Genomic DNA, 11,303 nt, shown 5'->3' with positions numbered 1-11,303 from the left:
AAGGCTGCTCTCTGCAGCCACAATTCAGTGAGCAGCTTAATATTCTGGCACTTGCTTCTCCACCAGCTTTCTTGTCTATAAAGAGTGTTTGGACTCCCACAGTAGCTCATTTAACCAGACTTTTCAAAGGAGCTCCTCTCCCTCACTCTCCTTCTCTACAGACGAATAAACAAGACAAAACAGGAAGCAAAATCAAAGGAAGAATAGAAAAAGCAAAAAAGGAAAAAAAGTCTGAAGCAGGAAAGGAGAGCCACAACCACAGAACAGATCAAATGAACCCATTGTTGGGTCCCTTCTCCTCCAAACCAAGCCAGAGCCTGCTGAGAGGACTCTGGGAGCCTTTCTATCTACTCCTATATATATATGTAGGAGGAGATAGAAAAGTAATCAATGAAAGTGTTGGGATTTTCCCCTTGTCAGCATGGGAACAGCTCCAAAGAACCTGCTGAAGTTAATGGCAGGGAATTTGGGATTAAAAAAAGCAGCAGCACATGTGTATGGGCTGTGGCTGTGGCACTCACTCCTGAGCATCAGAGTTTCTGTTAAAAAGCACCAGGTGACCCAGCAATGTCGTTCAGGGCTCCCAGGGTGTGGGATTCTGGCAGTTTCTGCAGCCATGGAAAAGGCTCGTGGGTCACCCTCAGCGTGTGCTGTGCCTGATGGGTGCAGGGAAGGCACCATCAGTGCACCTCCTCTGTGTGCAAGGGAGGATCCAGCCCGTGGGAAGAGTTCCTGCTTGCAAGAGGGTGACTTCATGGTCAGCTGGGGATGGAGTTTGCTTGGGAGACTGGATACCGTGGAGTCCTGCATGGCCAGTGGGGGGAACCAGGCTCCCCAAAAGAACGACTCAAATAGCCAAAACCAGCTGCTGGTCTCAGTTCCAGCCTTGGTCAGCTGGGAGTGCTGGAGCTGGTGAAAGCTGTCTCTGGCTTGCACGGTGTGCAATCCCTGCTGCCTCTCAGCTGCCTGAATGCCAGCTCCACTGTGTGCCTGCCTGCCCTGGCATGGTGCAAGCCTTGGCCTCGCAGGCACGGGATGGAGCAGCGGCTGCTGCAGAGCTCCCCAGAGGCACAGCCAAGGAGCTGCCTGTCTTGGGCAGATGAGTCAGCACAGGAAAGAGAGAAACAAAAACAAGCAGATGGAAGAAATGGAACTGACACATGAAAGACACAGCAAGTGAGGAGGACTTGAGGCCCCTAATTAGTGCCTGCAGAAAAACTAATGAGCAACACTGCCAGTGCAGGTGTCCTGCCAAAGAAAGCATTCCCTATCTGTGGGGTACACTGAGCAGCTCGCTGCCAGGGACAGACAGCCTTCGGTCTGGGTCACAGCAGAAATTGTTCTGCTCCCAGGAGTGGTGATTGTTAACCCTTTTACAGCCCCAGTCTCTCTGCAGCTCCACCGCGGGGCTGCAGGGGCTGGGGATGGGTGCAGCAGCCTGTGCCCCGGCGGGCACTGCCCTGCTAGGGGAGGCGACGTCCTGGGAAAGGCGAGGGCAGGGCAGTGATCTCCTGACCCAGCATGAGGGCTCAGGGAAGGTCTGCAAGGCTGTGGCACTGGGTCACCAACTCTTCAAGAGTCCTTTCAGTGAGGTTGCTGAAAAAAACTCTTATGATTCCAAGTTGGGCTTTAAGTGTTAATTAATGGACACCTTCCAAGTCAGGATAACATTACAGTGACAATTCCCTGTCAGCAATCCCATCTGTACTAACTGACCTGGTGTTTAATGTAATAGCTATGACTATAATGAGTTTAAATTATTGAAAAGAAATATATAAAGCCTTTATTAATAATTAATAATGTCTTCCTGGTGTGTTATTTTAATAAAGCTCCGTGACCTGTAAGATTAACAATCAGAGGACCCAAGGGAAAAGCAAGGAGAATGGGTGACCAAAGAAATCAAAAGCAGCTAAGAGTTCATTTCTTCTGCAACTGCAGCAACAGGGGTCTAGAACTGAATATTTGATACATGCATGTGTACATCTATATATCTGTATCTATATCTATATACTGATACTTGTGTAACCAAATGTAAGTTGTTCCTCTGACTTCACCCACATAGCTTTTTATTGCAGATCTGATGTTTTTAGGTGTGCTATTCTTCCAGTATTAGAATGCATTTTCTTCAGTATATTTTGTAATGTTTATATCCACTTCCAGACTGTTTAGACTTCTACCCTTCCAGGAATGAAATGAGATCATTTGTTCCAAAACCATCAGCCTCACAATTTTTGTTCTGATTTGACATTGCAATTTCCAAACTCTATTATTTAATTATGTATTTTTTAGTAACAGCAGGTTCCCCTATACCTCTGGTATATATGCATGTCCTGGTTGACCCAGACAGAATGCCAGGCACCCATGAAAGCCACTCACTTAGCACCCTCAGCAGCTGGACAAAAGGTTCCTGAGCTGAGATAAGGACTGGGAAATATCGCTCACTAAATACCATCCAGGGCAAAACAGGCTCAACTTAGAGATATAAAGTGACTTTATTGCTAACAAAATCAGACCAGGATAATGAGAAGTAAGATAAGCCCTTAAAAACACCTTCCTCCCACCCCTCCCTTCTACCCCAGCGGCACAAGGAGACAGGGAGTGAGGGTTATGGTCAGTTCATCACCTGAGGCTTCTCAGGGAGAGCAGTCGTTCCCCTGCTGCACTGTGGGAGTGCACTCTCCCACGGGAGAGTTCTCTGCAAACTTCTCCAGTGTGAATTCATCTCAGTAACAACAGCTCTCTGCAACCTGCTGCAGCGTGAGTCCCTCCCACGGGCACACAGCCCTCCCAAAACTGCTGCGCCGTGGGTCACTCTGCCACGGGGTGCACTCCTCCAAGGCCAGGCTGCTCCAGCCTGAGAGCAGGGCCCTCTCTCCATGGGTCTCCCGCAGGATCACAGCCTCCTGCAGGCATCCCCTGCTCTGGTGTGGGGCTCCTCCACGGGCCGTGGGTGGATCTCTGCATCCGCCAGGGATCCCCACAGGCTGCGGGTGGATCTCTGCATCCCCCGGGGATCCCCAGGGGCTGCGGGTGGATCTCTGCATCCCCCGGGGATCCCCAGGGGCTGCGGGTGGATCTCTGCATCCCCCGGGGATCCCCACGGGCTGCGGGTGGATCTCTGCATCCCCCGGGGATCCCCAGGGGCTGCGGGTGGATCTCTGCATCCCCCGGGGATCCCTAGGGGCTGCGGGTGGATCTCTGCATCCCCGGGGATCCCCACGGGCTGTGGGTGGATCTCTGCATCCCCCGGGGATCCCCAGGGGCTGCGGGTGGATCTCTGCATCCCCCGGGGATCCCCAGGGGCTGCGGGTGGATCTCTGCATCCCCCGGGGATCCCCAGGGGCTGCGGGTGGATCTCTGCATCCCCGGGGATCCCCAGGGGCTGCGGGTGGATCTCTGCATCCCCCGGGGATCCCCAGGGGCTGCGGGTGGATCTCTGCATCCCCCGGGGATCCCCAGGGGCTGCGGGTGGATCTCTGCATCCCCCGGGGATCCCCAGGGGCTGCGGGTGGATCTCTGCATCCCCAGGGATCCCCAGGGGTTGTGGATGGATCTCTGCATCCCAGTGGATCCCCACGGGCTGCAGGGGCACAGCTGCTCCCCCATGGTCTCACCACGGGCTGCAGAGGAATCTCGGCTCTGGCTCCTGGAGCACCTCCTCCCTCTCCTTCTCCACTGCCCTTGGTGTCTGCAGGTTGTTCTCCTCACATGTTCTCACTCCTGCTCTTCTCTAGTCACAAAACTGCACAACAACTTTTGTTTTGATTTATTCTTAAATCTGTTGTCACAGAGGCGTTATCACCATCTCTAACTGGCCCAGCCTTGGCCAGTGCCATGTCCACCTTCAGAGCCATCAGTGATCGGCTCTGCCGGACATGGTGGAAGCTTCCAGCAGCTTCTCACAGAAGCCACCTTTGTGCCCCCCCCGCTACCAAAACCAGGCCCTGCAAACCCAATGCAGTGCATTACTGTAAGTTTGATTTTATTACTCCAATTATTACAATACCTGGACAGTTTGGAGGTGACTGTAGGATCTATTCTATTTAGTAAATGTTTGCATGAAACACAATCAGGCAGAGTCTTTTCCAAGATGATCAATCTGTGTTTAGACTTGCTAATGGAAGCAAATTTGAAAGCAATCCCAACACAGATGAGAAGTGTAAGAGAACCCCAGAACCCACAGCAGATGAGACTCCAAGGAGACCAGAACCAACCACCCACCAGTCACCTGTCTGGCCAAGGGAAGATGCTGGCACAGGGATGTTCTCTCCAGCTCACCATCCAGCTTTTGTCATGCCACCGGAGCCTGGGCCAGGCTGAGTGCTCAGAACAGCTCACCTGAGGTCCTGATTTTCTAACTGAATTCAAAGGGTCAGCACAGCAAACAGCTAACAAACCATTCTCTTCTCCTGCCAAGAAAATACATCTCCCTTGTCACATATTTACAGGCAGGAATGAAATGTTGTTCCCAAACTGGAAATACTTGCTGCTGTTGTCCATACTTTTTGAATCAGATGTGTGCAAAACTTTAATGGCCTCTGTACCCACAGTGCACAAATAAACACATCATCTCTAACAGGGTTTCCATCTCCATTCAAAGACAAATAGACCTCAGTGAAATTCCACAGAGTGGCACTGATGCAAGCCTTCACACCCAGCAGGTGTGCTCAGTCCCCCTCACGCAAGCAGAAACAGCTGAGCCATGACATTTCCTCCCTGTCAGGCTCCCAGTTTGTATTTCGTTGGCATTTCTCAACCCACTGCGAGAAAATTATTCAACAAGGCAGATACCTGTGGAGACGAGGGGATGGAGAGCCTCTCAAGCCAATGGGCCATCAGGAACCTCCTGTGTGGATCAATGAATGTTCTCCATTAGTGCCAGCCAGCCTGTGATGAGGATTAGAAGGGGAACAAGGATGTGGAAATTATTTTCCCAGGCAGCACATGACAGAGTGCTGCTGGATTGCTGCCTCGATGTGCCACTCGCTCACCGTGGCACAGGGATGCAAAGACAGTAGCCCATGGCAAGGCCTGGTCTCTGCTAAGTTCAGCAGCAGCTGTCAGGTTAATCCTTTACCTCCACAGAACGTCTATTCTTTAATAAATAGCTTGTTCTTTCTCACTGAGTTCAGCATCTTCTTTGCAATAGCACCAAGAGCGAGTCCCCTGACAGCCACACCACAGCCTGAACTGACATGGCAAGGAGCTTGTCCTTGCCCATTCCCACATCTTCCTGAGGATAAACCCAGTGCAGCTTCGTTGTTGAAAGCTCAGGAGTGGTTAAATTATTGACAGTAATTTCAGGTGGAGCAGGACAGTGTAGATGGAGGTGGGCACAGCTATCTAGGAAAGGGTATAATCATGAAATCACACAGCTAGGTGATATCACTGAGTCTGTGAGCCTTGGAAAACCAAATGTTCCTGGTCTGGCTTCCACTGTGGCCACTGTGATGAGTTACTAGTGATGAAAGGTCTTTCTAGCAGCCCCCGAGTCCACTACCAGGACCCCAGGGTTTCAGCCTTCTCAGAGTGATGCCTGTGCCAGGTTTCTTGCTAACTGTGACCTTCAGAGGTCACAGCTTCAGCTTTGATTTGGGTTATTGGAATGCTGTTATGTCCAAGAAAGTCCAGAAATGAACAGACTAAAAATTTTTTCACAGAACAATTAAATGTTCTCACAAAAAGAAGTTTGTCACATGTACCGGACATTCCAAGCAAAACTCAAAATATTTGACTTGTATTCTGTCTTTATTTTGTTTTCCCTTGGGAGTGGAAGAAAAAAAAGAAGAGTTTTATCATGCCTAGTGTCACTTGGCATAAAAATCACAGTATTTAATAACTTTAGCAATATATACCTAAAAATTACTTTAAACCTCTGAAAAACTCTTCATAACGTAATTTCGTGGTGACACTGTGGCAAGAGGATGGCACTGTGCAGAGCTGAAAACACACCATCCATCCAGAGGTGGATATTAATTATTGTTGATTCTCAAAGCACGTGCAGGAGCAGTCAAACAGCAAAAATCACAGACTAAGGACTCAGGATTATTTGCCTGTGATTTGTTGCTCTTCACTTCATGGCAGAGCAGCCTTTTTAGCAGTCTTCAAGTGTAAAACACATTGACAGTGTGCCTTGGTCAAAATGCAAGAAAATAAAACTAAAGGCAGGCCTCTCTCTGCATCCAGCTCATCTGGGCCCCCTGATCAGCTCCAATTACAGATTTGACCGTGGTCTTTGTCTGAAGAAGGAGTATCAGTGTGAGATGCTGGGTTATTGCTGTCAGAAGCGGTTTAGCTCATTAAATGTCTACATGAGGAACCTCCTTCAGCTCCTGGTGTTGCCAAGTGGGTTTAAAAGACATTAAAAATCCTAGGACTTTGTTGTCATCCTTACAGGCAGTTGGGTGATAATTCATGAACAGTGTTAAGTCAGGATGTATTCCCATGAACCACTAGTCAGCATTAACTCCAAGGGTGGCATGAAGGACAGCACTGGCACATCTGAGTGGCTGGAACAAGTTGAGAGCAGAGGGCTGCAGAAACCCCATGGACTGGAAAACACAGAGTGCTGTCAGCTACAAAACAGGCAGCTTTCTCCTGAGCGTGTCAGTGCTGCTGACCATTGCAAAGCCATGAATTGATCCTTAAAACCACTCTAGATGTGTTTTCCATGCTTGTTTCCATCTGCCCTATTGCCCTACCTACACCCTCTCGGTTGGTGTCTGGTAGTGAGTTTGCTCTATACAGCTTCTCAGGCTGGGCTTTTCCCTTTCCACCTAGCCTACCCCAAGACTTAATTCTGGGGTTGAAGTCCCTAATTAGCCAGAAGTAATTTGGCATTTATATTAAAAATGTCAAATTCTCTTTCAGAAAGAAAGAACAGCAAGAAAGCTCTGCGGACAAAACTAGGTCGAGGTTCCTACTCAGACAATTCTTCTCAGGGGCTCCTCGAGTGCAGGGCAGTTCCCCCTGTCTGTATCCCTTGGCAGCCAGTGCTTTCTGGGGGAACGTGGCAAGTACAGAGATTCCATGGCAGCTGCCAGTCACAGGGATGGGGGATACTAAGCACAGGACCAGTTTCACCTGTTTCATGCTCTGATGAAGACCAGGTTCAGGACTCTGGGAGGTGCTGTGGGAAGAAGGCATCGTGGCAGCAGATGGTTTCGGTGGGTGGGAACAGTGTTGGTACTGCAGGGTGGGGCTGCAATTTCCATATGGATGTGGATGGGAAGAGAGCAGCACAGGAATCCAGCATTGTTCCCAGCTCTGACCATTAACCTTCCATAGCCATGAGAAATAGAGAATGTCAGGCAGACCTGCCCAGAGGCACAGAGGAGACACTGGGGCACCTGGCAATGGTCCTGCTTTGTTTTTCAGTGGCCAGTGTCTGCCTCTCTCATAAAGCTCTTTCCTCTGTTCCAATCAAGTGCTCAAACCCCCTATGTAAGAAATGACAAAGAACCACTGATCTCAGGTGAAACTGAACTGAAAGTGAACCACGTGTATTTTCCATGTGTTTACTCTGACCCTCGCTGATTTGTACAGCTGTCAATTAACCACCTTATTTCATTTAATCAATCAACACATTGTAATCAATTGAAATGTATGTATGTATGCAAAATGGCAAACGCTTCCCTCAGAAAGGGCCTCGAGGGAAACGTGCTGTCAGCAGCCTTGCTCTGGAAAGCCTGTTTCATTTATATGAGCGAATAAATACAAATGCTGAGGGCTTCAGGACCTGAATATTAATGCAGGTAATTAAACATGGTTTTTTTCTGGCACATGACTTCATGCCAGGCCCTGGCCTGGAGAGGCTCCATGAACAGAACCTCCTCCCTGAGTCTCTTGCTCTTGCCTGTGTTGCATGAATATATTCTTGGCCCTTGATTTAACCCCACAGAAAGGTGGGAAGGGGAGGCACAAAGGCCATGGTTAGCAAAGACAATCATGTGCAAGACACAGATGAAATTTCCTCCTTCTTTTTGACTGTGCTTGTTAATATCAAGGTTGTGGAACAAGCCCAGCACGGTGCTTTGAAATTGTAATTGAGCCTGAAACATCGTTCCTGCTGCCTGTAGTTATGGTGTCCATGGACATGGTCTGGCTGTGAGCAGGAGGCAGAGCAGCCTCCAGCCCTCTGCACGACACCCTGAGGGACCCTTTCCAAGCGAAGTCTTGCCCAGTTGAAGTCAGCAGGACTGGGCTTGGAGCACCTTCCCTACCAGAGTCCTCCTGGGCTCTGGTGTGACGCTTCTACTGCAGCCTGCAGTGCTCCCCGGGTGAGAGGAGCAACACAGGCTTGGGCTGCTTTTGTTATAATCCTCTATAACTGTGGAGAGTTAAAGAAATGCTCCATAGGTCAGGGTAAGCCCGTGTTTACCCATGTCTGTTTTCCCCACACCCAGTCAGATTCCCAGCTCCTTGGCTCTCCTTTATAACAGCAGAAAGCATTTTACTTGCTGTGGGACCAGGGCAGGGGAAACTACAACCCCTGCAGTCTGGAGTCAAATTAGGATTAAGAAGGGGTCAGTGGTTTTTAAAAAACTGCAGTGGTGATCAGCAAATTAATGAGCTGCTCCCATAACCCCGAGTTCTCTGTGCAGGGCTCTGCCAGCAGTGCTTTGATTAGTATTGCCAGCACACACTTGCACAGATGCACGGCTGGTTGCTTGGCTAAGGGTAGAGACAATTCAGTCTCCTCTCCCCCCTTCTCTGCAGCTCTCAAGAGAAATATTAGCTGCAAGACTCACCACACAAATCTCTCTTAAATTCACTGGCTACATAGAAACTTAAATTAATTCATAATTTAAAAGTTAAAATTAATATTTCTGTGCTTGGCTGTTCTCGAGGAATGGGTACAGAACTCTGCATGATACACGGAACAGCCTGAAGCCTGCAACCCTGGTAGGGAATGGCACTGAGTTTCCTCCCTGCAACAAGGGAAAATAGGTTTTCTTCATTTGCTAATCTAGAGAAAAAGTCTGGCAAGGAAAAAGGGCATCCCAATGGGCGATGGGATTGGGTGCATGAGCAAAGCTGAGTTCCCCAGAGCAGCATTGGGAAGGCAGCTGTACCACGATCAGCCTCTGAAGTTCTGTGTGTCACAGTCCACCAGCCCAAGGAAAGGCTCCAGTTCCCTGCTATGACAAATAATCACAATCACCAGGTGGGAAACAGGCTATAGCAAATTTTTTGATGTTTTCCCTCACCCACACTTGGTTCCAGCCATGATGACATTCTGTCAGTACTTGGTTCCTGGTGAGGCTTCCTCTTCCTCTAAAGTATAAATTTTCATCTATGTTTGTCTAATCCTGGTTTGAGGTGTTTCTCTCACCAATACTGATGATTTTTCTGCAAGAGGTTTCTTAAGCTGAAATAAAGCCTCAGTGAATCAAAATCTTTCAAGCCAGGAATGAGAAACAAGTGAGAGTGCAGGCAGGGGAGGAAAGCCTCCACACACCTCCTAAGAAAGTTTCTGGAGAGGTTCTTATGAATAGGGGAAAATGAACAAAGGAATTAAGAGCTCGTGGGAAATAGCTGACCCAGCATCCCTACAGGAGTATAAATAGCTGCCCTGATCCACTGCATTCCCTTTGGACCAGTCTGCCCTTTGTCAAATCTTGCCTGGTAAATGCTTGAAAAGGATCTTGGCAGCAGCTCTGCCAGCTTCAAGAGAGGCTCATTCTTAACTTTGGAATTTCTTCCTTTTGTGCACCTTTCCACCAAATGGGCTCCTGGAGCTCGGTGTGGCTGGCAGACCTCAGCCAGCCCCCAGCACAGCTCAGGCTGTTGGAGCCCTGCACTGTGCAGAAGAGCTCTCTCCAGCAGTGAGCGCACCATGCTGAGCACTACCACCAGCTGGAGCTGAAATGGTCTTATCTGGCTAACACAAGGCATTTTAGCAGCAGTCACTAGCAGGACACAGCCACGTGCTGGTGCCTTTTCTGTCTCTGGCTTGCCCTTCAGCTTGAGGAGGTTTTCTGGCACAGTGAGACACATCTGACTTTGCAGCCTGACACAGACTCCCCGCAGCACTGCACAGCTTGTATTTGCCGTAGGTTTAATGACACCCCTTCAATCCTCCCCACTGGCAGGGCACTGCTCTGATGTTGGGAGCCTGTTTTGCAGATTTGTCTTCAGCAGGCAGCTTGGAAACCCCTGGCAGGTAGCTGTGGACACAGGGGGATTGCACTGCACACACCTGCAGGGTACATGCATGGAAATGCTTTGGTAATGAAGCAGCATTTCTGGACTTTCTGGTTCACAGGGAAGAGAATTTAGAGGTTGTTTGGGCACAGTCTCAGATTTCATTAGCTGATCCAGGCTGCTGGATTGTGACCTGACAGAACAGGCTATAAACGAGGTGAGTGCAGTGACTGCATCCTGTCTGACGAGAGCACAGCACAGGGAGCTGGGACAGCTGGTTCTCCAGAGGGGCAGAGGAATTAGCTGTGCACCTAAGCAATTTTTTGTTGACCAGTAGCTCCAGGAAAGCCAGCTCTCACACTGTAGGGTACCATCCCCACAGGGAGTAGAAGGGAAGAACTTTTTCTCTGTACAGCTTGATCCAAATGAGCACAGCCTTTCTTTTGGGCTTTTCACCCAAGAATTGGGGACTGACCAGGGGAAGAGAAAAAAATCCAGTGAGACCAAAGGTTGCAATAACCAGACTTATAAGTCTTTAAAAAAAAAAAAAAAAAAAAAAAAATTCTGTCAGGAGTTTCTCTTGCAACCTTTTGACTTCCAACAGCTTCAGTACTGGAATTGTTCCTCTGCAGCTGGGTTAAGGCATAAGGATGTCACCCTAACATCCAAAGCCCATGTCAAGACAGATGACTGCCTTGAATTCTGCTCGGGCCTCCAACCTCTCCAAAAGGCTGAGTGCTGCAGGGATTTAGCAGGGGAGGTAGTGAACAATGAGGAAGAGAGAGCCTGGCTGCTGATCTGAAGGTATGATTGTGTCACGTCCTGCTTTAGGGAAAAGGACTTTGTGTTCTGCTGAAAATCTGAACTTTACACTAAATCACCTCCCAATAGCTTTTTTTTTTTTTTTAATTAGACGTTACAGCAGCACTTGACACATGAATAAGCCACAGCCCGTCGAACATGCCCTCCCCTCAGGTGCCTCTGAAGATAAGTACCTGTTGCTGTCCAAATCTTACCAGCATTCTCAACATTAAAGGCTCAGAGCCTGATGGGTTTGGAATGCCTTTGCTTCACAGCAGAACAAGGAACTGCTCTGCAGAAGTGCTCTTTGCATTAAATAAACAAGCAAATAAGAATTGATGCTTTTTCAATCTCAA

This window comes from Corvus hawaiiensis, chromosome 1, assembly GCF_020740725.1.
Source record: "Corvus hawaiiensis isolate bCorHaw1 chromosome 1, bCorHaw1.pri.cur, whole genome shotgun sequence".
Taxonomy (NCBI): Eukaryota; Metazoa; Chordata; class Aves; order Passeriformes; family Corvidae; genus Corvus; species Corvus hawaiiensis.
This window is presented reverse-complemented; position numbering follows the sequence as displayed.